Below are 12,010 nucleotides of genomic sequence, written 5' to 3' on the forward strand. Positions count from 1 at the left end.
AGCCCAGGACCAGATGGCTTTATGAGTGAATTTTATCAAACTGCAAATGATCAATTTATGCCAATCTTTCAAAAACTCTTCTGAAAATCAAAATCAAGCATTTTTTTATTCTGTAAAGACACCAGTATCCTGACAAAACCAGGATATCCTGATGAATTTATTTATCAATATGTTTATGAATCTTCAATGGCTTCTGTTCACCAGAACACATCTGCATAGGTCATCGGTTATATACATTAACAAGAGAGATTTATTCCAGGAATCCAAAGCTTAGTTCAACAGACAAAAATGAGACTTTATAGAACATTTTATAGAACACAAAGAAAAACACTATGTAGTTGGTCATCTCAATGCGTGTATAAATTTATTATTTAACCACAGGCAGCATGGTTTCATGACAAAATACTCAAGAAGGCAGAGACAGAAGAAAACTTCTTCAAATTGAGGATAGACATCTGTGAAAAACCTGCAGCTAGCAGGTTTGATAAACAACTGAAAGCCTTCTTCTCAGATAGGAAAGCCAAGCTGTTGGCCATCACCACTTCTGCTCAACAAGGAATGAAGAAGCGAATATTCCTGGGGGTAGATGACAGTGCCTTATATATAGAAAACCCTAAAGAACCCACAAAGAACTTTTCAAACCAATGGATTTAATGTAGAGAGAATCTCTCATGTACCGTGTGAAAGCATCACCTGTCAATAAAAGCTGATGGCCTATTAGCTGAGGCAGGAGCTCAGAGTTCTTGTAGGAAGAAAGGAACTTTGGAATAGAGTCAAACGCAGGAGAGACGAATCCTGAACAGTGATGGAAATGGTCCCATGAACCTCAGGAGGTAACTAGCCACATGGTAGGACTTACAATAGAATAAACAGGTTATATGACTTATGAGTTAACAGAAACAAGCTAAAGACTTAGGTTCAAACATTAATTCATAAATAATTCAGTCTCAGAGTTATTATTTTGGGAACTTGAGTGTGGGTGAAAAAGCCCATTATTACAATTTAACATGTTTGCCAGGTCAATATAGAAAATAAGATATTGGTATCCTAGCTATGCACGATCTAAAAGCAAGATTAAGAAAACAATCTCACAAAAGCATAAAAGGAATAAAATATGGAGGAGTGAATTGCCCAGGCATATACATGACCTATATGCTGAAAAGTAGAAGATGTTGCTTAAAAAAAAATCATAGACCTGAATACCTGGGAGGATTGTAGTATTCTCAGGATGAGAGCTTGATGTTGTTAAGTTAGCAACACATGTCACCAAGAGTCATTACACATATGAGCAAAATCTCAAATTGAATATATAGAATGAATGGCAGTTCCAAAATCCATGCAGAATTTCGAGAGACCCTGGGATAGTCAAAATAACCATGAAAAAGAGAATGAATTTGGGGGAATAAAACTTTCTGATTTCAAGCCCTGCCTCAAAGGAAAAGTAACATTCCTGTTCTCTTAAAATCGACAATAGCAGAACAGTAATCCAGACGGTGCAGCATAAAACCAGGTTAGACAAAACCATAAATACATGGTCAGTTGCTTTGGAGAAGGGTAAAAGGCCATTCAATGAGGAAGAAGCACTTACATCAATGAATGTTGCTGTAAGAACTTGAAATCCACTCTCGAAGAGTCTTGAGTCCTTCCTCACACCATATGTGAGGAATAACTCAGCCTAGGTCAGACACTTAAATGTAGGAGTCAAGGGTGTAAAATTCTTAGAAGGAAACAGGTGGGGATCTTCATGGTCTTTGAGACCTCTTAGACATGAAGCCAAAAGCACAAACACACATACACGTGTGTGTGTGTGTGTGTGTGTGTGTGTGTTTTCATTGAAATAAAGCATTCACAAGGTAAAAGACACCATCACAAAGGGGAAAAGACAACTTGTAGTTTGAGAGGAAATATTTTCACCTCACCTGAAAAGGCTCCAGAATACAGAATATAAAAATAATTATAAAACTCAAGTACAAGAAGACAGGAAAGTATTTGAAAGAAGCAAAAATTTGGGACATTTATCCAAAAATGCCACACATAAATGACCAATAAGTGTGTGAAAAGATGCTCAACATCGTATTAAAAACATGCATATCAAAACAATAGGATGCCTCTTCATTGCCACTAGGATGACTATAAGTGTTCCCTCAGGAAGGGCTGGGAAGATGGCTCAGTTAGTAAAATGTTTGCTGCACAAGCATGAGGACCTGAGTTTGATCCCAGATCCGGACCCATTCAAAGCTAAATGTGTTGGGGGAACCCTGCAGTCAGCTCTGGAGAAGTGCAGTATCTATGGGGTTTGCTGATTAGCAAGTCAGCTGAAGTGATAAGTCACAGGCTCAGTGAGACACCCTGACCCAAAAGGTCAGGTAGAGCATGAATGGGTCAGACATTCAATGGCAATCTTGGGTCTGCACATGTGCGCATATCTACGTGTACACACGCACACTTGTATATTAACACAGAGAGAGGGAAAATCAAGTAAGTAACAAGTAAGGTGCTGTGTAATCTCAAAACTTGGAGGGAAAGAGGAGGATCAGCCGGGCTGGGAGACACTTTCTGAAAAAGTGACATGACAACATCGAACAAAACAAGAGACAAATAAAGAAACTGCAGTCCTCATTCACTACCGATGAGGTGAGTGTAACTTGGCTTAGCCACTTTAAGAAGCAGCTTGACAGTTCCTAAAGACAGTTAAGGATAGTGTTACCATGTGAGTCTATTACTAGGTGGATATACAAGAAAATTGAAAACTCTTCACAACGCATGAATATTCATAGTTGCCCAAACATGGAAACAGTCCATATATCCATGTTGAGGGTTTGATCTGGGCTTACATGGTAATTTCTGCTTCTGCTGAGGGTCCCTGCCAACAGTTGTTTTTTTTGATAGGTCAATAAAGAGCAAGCAGCCAATGGTTGGGCAGAGGGACAGAGGTGAGACTTTGAGGATTCTCTGGAAAGAAATGCAGAGGAGAGAAGGGGCAGAATCACCAAGATGGGGAAGCAGACAGATCAGACTTAAGAGCCCGCCAACACGTAAGGATCTGGGAAAGCACGCTCCCTCAATTGGGTTTGGAGTAGCAGAGACGAAATATAGATTTAGCAAGTATCAACTCAGGTTTATCAGAGGGGAGTGTGTTAGCCACATGTAGGTTCAGGAGTGGCCCAGCCACTGAGCTAGTAAGGCATATTAAAAATAACGCTACATGTGTGTGTCTCATTCACTCATGAATCCAGAGCTCTTGAGTGGGTGCAGAGCCATGCATGCCAGGATCCTAGAGTGGATTTCTAAATATTTACTGCTGTATGCCCACAACACAAGTGAGCAAAGTGTAGAATATCCATAAAATGAAATACTATTCAGCAATAAAACGAAAGGCATGCTGACTCATACTGGAGGGTTGATGAACTCTGAAAACATTTTCTACATAAAAGAAACATAACTTATGCTACCTCATGTGCGAACTATTCCACATGACCCAATCTGTATGGACAAAAGCAGATTTGTGGTAGTCGAGAGTAGGAGAGGCAAATGTGGAAGTGGGCAATAGGGTTAGAGGATGTCATTTGGGGATGATGAAATTATTTATTTCAGAATTGGATCGCAGTGATGTTTGGGCAACCTTAAATAGGCTAATATTATGGCATGAGAATTACAGCTTGAATTATTTTTAAAAACTGTGGCGATAGAAGAGAGTCAGAAAAAGATGCAGCAGGAGATAAAGAGGTACTTGTGACCCAAGAAATGGCTTCTGGAGTCTAGAGGAAGCAGAAAGACATATTTTTGTCGTGAGTCTCCGGTGGAACCCACCCTTTCATCACTTTGATTTTATTCCTCTGAGGCCTATGCCAGCCATCCAATTTATACAATGACAAGATAATCACCTTATATTCTTTTTAATTACAATAATATAAATAGAGATGAGTATTCCAAAGTTTATATGATGCTTCAGGGTTCAGACATGGGCTAGAAATTTCTAGGCTTTATTCCAGTGTGTGTGTGTGTGTGTGTGTGTGTGTGTGTGTGTGTGTGTGTGTGTGTGTGAAAGAGAGAGGGGGGACAGTGGAATAGGGAAAAAAACACATCAGATAAATATAGTCCTTTGAGACTAATTACTTCTTTTAAATAAGAAAATTAGGGCACGGAGTTCAGTAAGTTCCCTGAGGAATAGTGGAGGAGCTGACTCAAATATAGGGGGTTTGCCTTTAGAGTTGGGGATTAGTTGTAACAAATGTATCTGCTGAATGATTATCAAGTAAGTGGTAACAGAGGCCGTCTGAAAACAACTACCAACAGTAGGCAGCGGGTGCACACTGGTCAGCTGGGCTGAGAGGCTTGGCTGGGTGGCCGAGCAGCTGAGGAGTGACTGTTGGTGTACGCGGCCTTGCTGCAAAACATAGCTGTGACTTCACAGGTGGAGAGAGACAGATCAGTCCAATATGCCATGTCGTTGGGTATCGACGGAAGCTTGGTTTTTCAGGGGAAATCTTGAAAATGTGTAACACAAAGACAAACAACAACAAAGGAACTATTTGGAAATTCTGGTGGGAATAAATCTATAAAAGTGAGAGAATGGTCAATTAGTGTGCGTCTCTGTTACTGTGATGTAATCACCTTGGCCAAAAGCAACGTGGAAGAGTTTATTAAATCTTATGGGTTAGAATGTGTTCTGGAGAGAAGTCAAAGCAGGAACTGAAGCAGGAACCATGGAGGAACATTGTTTATTGGCTTGCTTTCACGGCTTGCTCAGTCTGCTTTCTCATACAACCCCAGACCATTGGCTCAGGGAATGGCACTGCCCACAGTGGGCTGGGCCCTCTTACATCAATTATTAATCTAGACTTGCCTATAGGCGAATTTGACGGTGGCATCTTTTCAATCGAGGTTTCTTTTCCCCAAACAACTCTGTGTCAAACTGACAAAAATCAAATCAAATCAGGTCAAGTCAAAGCCAGGTAAGACGAAACAAAAAACCTGACCAGCACAAATTGATCTAGAAATTCTGGGAAAAAAATGGGTAGGGACTCCAAACACTTATGGAGGCTTTATGAAGCAGAGGTTGTTTTTTCATTTTATCAGAGCGGAGTTCAAGGTTGGGTGTTGGTTAATATATTCATTCCCTGAGAAGTCAAAACGTTTCTGAGGATTTTTGGTGGTCTTTTCTCTCCCTCTCCATTTCTCATAGGAAATAGAAGCCAGGCTCACCCTCTGAGTATGGTGGTGATGGTGGTGGTGGGGTGCTGGGCACATAGGTGACATTAGTGGTTGTAGCAGCCACCATAGAGTATGAGAAGTCTCGAGGGAGTGGAGTAAGTTTAAAGTATCATTATGGGGAATCAGGAATAAATTGACCCAACCAGAATCATAGTGGTAATTTTATTGTTTTCAGGGTTTATTTTAAGATCTACCAGGTCTACAACTATTATCGTTTTGTTATTTCCAGGTTTTCACATGTGCATAACATTTTCCTTGCTCTCTGTCTCATTGATCCAAGGACTTGGGCCTGATTGGAGCTGCAAGAGAATGAAGAAAAGACGCACGCACGCACGCACGCACAAGCGCGCATGCACATTGGGCGTGGGTGGAGACTGGAGTCCAGTAGACTGCGCTCTCTGACAGAGAAAGAGGAGGATCCTGGAAGCTCAGTTGAGCGTTGGGTGGGGTTGTTGCATACAGGAAAACAAGGAGTCATGGTTATTATATACAGGTAAACAAGGAGGATTTAGCTAATCTCGGTATGAGCAGGCTCTGTAGGGGAACAGTCCTTAGGTGGTAAATATGCAGAAGACGAAGCTGTAGCAGACATTACATCTTTAACATTCGAACCTGAGGAAACTTTGCCATCACATACTCCTGAGCCTTACCTGGCCAAAACTTTGGCACTCCCATGGTGTTGCCCACATCAAGAACATACCGTTCACCTAGGACTTCACCCATTTAGGGCTTCTTCTGCTCCCCATAATACCGTCCCCTATGTTATAAAATTCTTTTTCCTATTTCCTTCTAGTATCGAGGATAGTGTTGAGAAAAATTTTAAGCTATACATTTAGATTGCTTCCCTGGGACATTTAATTAAGCAGAATATCATCAAAATTCAATTATCAGAATGCCTTTAGACAATGGACATACACTAAAACATGTTTGCACAGGCAGATAGCCTAGATGTCCATTCAAACCTAGTTTTACAAGACAGGAACTTTAGCCAACTAAGTGACAGAGCCACCTCAAAACTTGATTTTAATGAAAGTCTCGAATCAGAAAAGTCAGGTATGACATATCTTTTTCAATTTCAAACAAAACAAAAAGCAACTCAACAGCAACAAAAGGTTCTGTCCTATCGCTGCCAGGAAACACTTCAACCTTCTTGTTTTCATTTTGAGATTCATAAACCTCTTCATCTTGTAAACTTACAGGCCCATCATCAATGTGATCAACCTATACACAAGAGGGTTGAGTCTTGAGAAACTGAGAACTGGTGGGAAACAAGACCTGGAGCAGAAAGGGTTAAAGAACCAACCTCATTCCCTGCCTGCTACAGCTCACAGATGTGAGTGGTGGTGCTTGGCATCTGCTCTGCTCCAGAGGCTAATTAAAGAAAAAAAAAAAAGTGCTGGCTTGGCTACCAATGGAAATCAGAGTCTAAGAAACTCAACAACCAGGACCAGCGAGTCCCCAGGAAATCGCCCAGCAACAAATAAGAGTTCAAACAATGCATCATAGCAACCACAGCATAACTTAGACAAATTGTGTCTAATCCAGCAGGGTCAGGGGTCAGAAGACTTACACCTATTCAATCATACCCAGTAGATGCAATATGCCATTGTTTTGGTGGAAGCTATGAACTCGCAAGTTAAACAGAAAAGGGTCATTTTCTTTAGTGACAAATATTTGAAAACCCCAGTAATCCAGTTCAATAGTGCAAAGGTTTGGGGGAACGGAAGAGATGGGCTGCTTCGGGATTTAATCTGAGATGTCTTTGGGGCGTTCATGAATTTACAGGCTGGATGCTGAAGGGAACAATCCAGCTGGTCAGAAATGTATGTACTCAGTAGTGAACGCCATGGGTGTGAAGAAAATCATGGGCATACAATAAAATAAGTCAGCACCCTGGGGAGCAATAATAGTTACAGGAAGCCGGAGAAGGGAACACACGTAGAGGAGAGCCAGGAAAGAGAAGCAGAGGAAAGGAGAGCTGCACACAGCGCGCCCAGTGCCGCTCACACAGCGAGCGCCCAGTGCTGCTCCGCTCTTTCAGGCACCAATTTGGAGTGGGAGAGGAGGAAGTTGTGGCCAATACTCAAGAGATTATCCCAGAAGAAAGGCTGGGAGGAAGTCGTGCAACATGAGTAAGAAGGAAGAGAAAATAGAAACAGGTTCTGGTATTAAAAAAGAAATACAGGCCCGGCATGGGAGTTCATGTTTGTTATCCGCCCAAGCAGGCTGAGGCCCGAAGAACGAGAGTTCAAGGGTGGTCTGAGCTGCTTAGTAAGTTCACCAGGGACTGATTGGGTTGTGTGGGGGAACCCTGTCTCAACCAAAGCAAGTAAAAAAAGGTGTGATGGTGTTTGTCTGTCATCCTCTAATCCTCTTGGGAGGGAGAAGCAGGAGGATCAAGAAGTTCAAGCTCATCTTCAACTACACATGAAGTAAAGGTTAGATCCGTGTGTCTGCGCTAAGTGAGAGCCTGCTTCAGAGAACAAACCAACCGGTAAAGCAAACACTAGCAAGCAAACAGCCAACCAGGTGGAAAATCCCGTGATTCACGCAGCTGCTTTGACTAAAGCTTTAACAAAGACCTTCAAGCATCTATGTTGGTCATGGTTCTTGGCTCTGCGAACACTTTCTCCCTTCAGATGAGGGAGGGTTCAATGGTCAAACCTGCGACTCCAGCAGAGTGTGAAGTGAACTGACACTAAACTGTTATTAGGTACAGGGTTCTTTGTTTCTATGATTCATTTAATTGCCACAAAAGCTGTTATAGAAGATACTTTTACTTTGAGATTTAGAGGAATAGCGGTGCTGAGATGTAACTTTAGTATGACCGGCTTTCATTTTATAGCCCTGGGAGGAATTTTCATTTTTCTCTTGCTTATAAATTTTCTAGGGTTTGAATACTTTTTAAGGCCTGTCACCATGATGAAGAAGCAACGTTAGCCTTACTCCATCAAGAAGAATGGATTGCTTAGCCCGCAGTTCTGGAAGGTCTAGAGCATGGTACCGGTGAGGACCTTCTGACTTATGACATCAGAGAGACAGGGGCCTGCGGTGGAAGAGCTGCTTCCTTTGCTAGACAGAAGGTCAGAGAGAAATGGGGATCAAACAGTCCCTTCGGAAGGCACATCCATGGTGACCTCAGCACCCTACTTAGGTCTACCTAGGAAAGTTCCCAATTACCCCAGGATCACACTTCATTTATTTGAAACCCATGTTCAGTCCTATGACAATTTTCTTCCAAGTGAAAAAGGTATTTCTGAACAATGATTTGAAACAATTTACCCACTGTTTACATTCTCACTGCATGCCTGGTCCAACTGTATGAACTCCTGGTCTCAGCGTCAGCAACTCCACGAAGGCTTCAGATGCTCACCTGAACTTCACAATGAATGGAATGTTTGGTTTCCCACAGATGTCATGGAGTTCGGGGTGATTCTGGTTAGGTGAGTTTATGAGGGTGGATCCTTCCTAAGAGGAATCAGTGCCTTTCTCAGAGGCATGAAAGCCTGGCACCCATCTCTGCTTTGTGGGGTTGCAATAGAAGGTGTTCTGGGTCCACCTAGAAAAGAGCCCACTTCAGGGTCAGACCACCTGACCATGTAGGTTCACAGAGGAAGTGGAAAGGGAACATTGACTTCATATTTTTCTGTGATCTAATTAATATTTATGTAGTTCTGTGCATTTTGTTTTTATTTTAAAATTTACAGTTTATATATTAGTAAACTTGGGCTAAGATTTATTATTTAGGACATGCATTTACTTTTATATAAAAGAATCCCAAAATGGCATCAATTAAGTGAAGGGTTTAAAGCCCTCTATCGTACATCTATCTCTGAGGCTGAATTTTCACTAACTGCTTTTTGAGGGAAAAGCTATCAAGAGTTGTTCTCCACCTACACATGGCAGCTCCAGGCACTTTCACCAGGCCTCTGAGTTGCTGAATAACATTTCCTTACACAAATTCCTATCTGGAGCTCCACTTCAATCTATTTCAATTTCTTAAGCAGCACAGGAACAAATACCACATTAACTTTAAATATCAAAAGCATGCACTCATGTTGACAAAAAATATTAAGATCAAATCATATAGCCTAAATGCCTACTTTGTATTTGGTTTAAGAATTCGTTTACATACTCTCTTATTTCCTGGAGGCTTAAACGTTTACATCAGAAAGTGTATTGTATGTTACACTTTAAAATCAAGCTATTAGATTTTAAAAGTTCGCCAAACACTAACAGAATGCTAATGCTACCTTTATATGGCTCTGGGAAGGAATGAAAAACCCTCATATGGAAAGCTCATTTGAATTCAAATCCTCTTATGCTTGAGGAGCCTATGAAACAGGAAAACAAATCTCCAGCACGTGAACCTGTAGGGGCGAGCCTCGCCCCACGTAGCATCCACTTGCTCTCACAGGCTGCATTGCAGAGCACAGCTGCATCAGAGCTATCAATTTGCAGAGTTACGGACACGTCACCTACCCAATCTCTCTTTACCATTTTTTCAAGCATAGAGTTGTGTTGGTTATTAAAAGCATTTCCTAGCCTAGACAAAGTCTGACTTTCTACTCGTCACAACTTCAATCTCTATTCCAAACACATTTAATCTACTTCCAACTGGCAATCCCATGGGGGAAAATACAGTATCATTTCTCAGAGTAGTTCTGTATGACTTTGATATGTAGGATTATTTGGGGTGGAGCAAACATACCTTTACGTTCTTTTTTTTCATCTGGAAATGAGAAGATTGGAAGATTCCAAAATAAAGACACGTTTTCGTTTTTCTTCTTTAAAATTCATTAAAACAGAAACTCATATGGAATAGCAACCAAATCATTGGCTCAACATGCTGAAAAATAAGGCACACCTCTCCATCAGAAGAAAGAGATGGTTCGACAGGAGTCAATAGTTTTGTATGGGAATGCTTAAGGATTATAAGAACGCACCGTGAAAAATGCATAACCCCAGCTGTAGTCTACAGTAAATTGCTAATGGAAAGCAAGACGTTCCAGCCTAGTGGAGACTACAGTCCCTTTAAAGGTTTGGAAATGGAGTTTTATATCAGAGCTTTAACTCTTCAGAAAACTACCAAAATAGTGGAGCTTGGGAGAAGCCTTGGGGACAAGCACTGTTCATTGACACTGCTTGCCTGGAGGAGTAGGGGGATTCGGTGAGGTGAAATAAGTGACTTCAAAGACACAAAAAGGCAATCCTGTGCTTTCGCACCTATGACCCTGTCATGGAGTGGCCTGGTTGTATGGTTCTCACTACTGGAAACAGGAGGAGCATAAGAACTAAGGGTGACCAGAAGAATCCTGACCGCTATTACCGTATAAAAGATGGCAAAATTGGGCCTCCGAGAAAAGTGATTGGTGGTATAATTGGGATTTGAACTGAGGGACTCTGTTCTTTGTCTTGGAGAAAATTTTGTTTGTCATCACCTCTACGGTCTCATTTTTTTTAATTATTATGTATTTATATATAAATATGCTGTGGCTGTCTTCAGACACACCAGAAGAGGACATCAGATCCCATTACAAATGATTGTGAGCCACTATGTGGTTGATGGAAATTGAACATAGGACCTGTGGAAGAGCAGTCATTGCTTTTAACCACCGAGCCGTCTTTCCAGCCTCATGGTCTTTCCAGCCTCATTCTGGTTCTGTGGTAACGAGGGCAATACAGTTGATGCATGTAAATGTACGCTACAGTCATGGCCATTATTGCAACAACTGTCTTACTAAGCATCTGAAAAAAAATTAGCTAATAACCACTTCAGATAGAAGCTGAGGATCCTCTGGAAGCCTTGGGACCAGGTTCTAGATCAAGGCTTTTACACAGGTTTAATCACAGTTTCTGTCCTTGATTCCTTTTGATGAAAAATGACTGTTGACATTCCTTGGGGGTCTCAGTTACAGATCGTAGTTTCTTGGTTTGTTCTCATTTGTTTAGTTTTGTTTGCTTTTTTAAAATACAACATTGGACATTTCATAGAACGTTGGGGCTGCCATTCTTCTTTGTAACATGAGGCCATGTGTGATGGCTCAGTCCTGGGATCTCCCTGTTACCCTCTGTAGGCTACCCTCAGAGACATGTGCTATCAGTAGGGATCCTACCGCAGCCCTGTGGTGAACACTGTGATGATGCTCTTAACCATCGTGGTACCTATCTCCCAGGGACCAGTTCAGCTACTGGTAGCTTTTCTTGGGTCCTGGTGGTAGGTCCTTCCCAAGGCTGCTTCAACTGCCATCCAGAGTCTCTGAGGAGAGGCTGCTGTGCTGGAACTTTTCATGTCCCAATCAAGCTCGTTCAGCAAAAAGCTACTCTCAAATCATTCCTTCTGAAGGTACATTGTGTCCCCGTTTCTTCAGGATCTGGCAGTATGTTCCAACATGTGGGTTTCGGGCCCTTAGCAAGTCAGATTATGCACATGTGAATCATCAACCTGGCCAATCCCTAACATTGACAGTTGTGTGACATCCGCAGTGTGCCAAGTCCTCTGCAGGTATTATCTCATTTTCACCCTCACAAAAGTGCCAGGAGGTTTTGTTTGGTAATCACCACACTCCACAGGTGAGGGAGATTAGCCTGAGAGAGATTAAGCAGATTGCTCAAGATAATACAACCAGCAAATAAATAGGTCTTCAAATCCAGGCTAACAAACTATATGTATGTACACACACACACACACACACACACACACACACACACACACACAGTGTATGTGTATATATGTATATTTTTATAATGTTTACATTTGTTTTGGTTATAAAATTATAGATTTTTAAAATATTGT

General features: G+C 41.5%; 1 long non-coding RNA gene across 3 annotated transcripts in view; it reads left to right on the forward strand.

Annotated features, from left to right (window-relative positions):
* LOC134480080 (platelet-activating factor acetylhydrolase IB subunit alpha2-like) overlaps nucleotides 1-12,010 on the forward strand; it is a 45,693-nt gene extending 33,683 nt beyond the window's left edge. Inside the window, exons 2-3 of one of the 3 annotated variants that reach the window (XR_015627357.1) lie at nucleotides 5,444-8,657; nucleotides 10,023-12,010. This is a non-coding gene — a long non-coding RNA (platelet-activating factor acetylhydrolase IB subunit alpha2-like). Of the gene's footprint in view, nucleotides 1-5,443; nucleotides 8,658-10,022 lie in introns of those variants that run through there. The other 2 variants (XR_015627356.1, XR_015627358.1) reach the window with 2 other exon arrangements.

Source organism: Rattus norvegicus, chromosome 8, assembly GCF_021556685.1.
Source record: "Rattus norvegicus strain SHRSP/BbbUtx chromosome 8, alternate assembly SHRSP_T2T, whole genome shotgun sequence".
Classification (NCBI taxonomy): domain Eukaryota; kingdom Metazoa; phylum Chordata; class Mammalia; order Rodentia; family Muridae; genus Rattus; species Rattus norvegicus.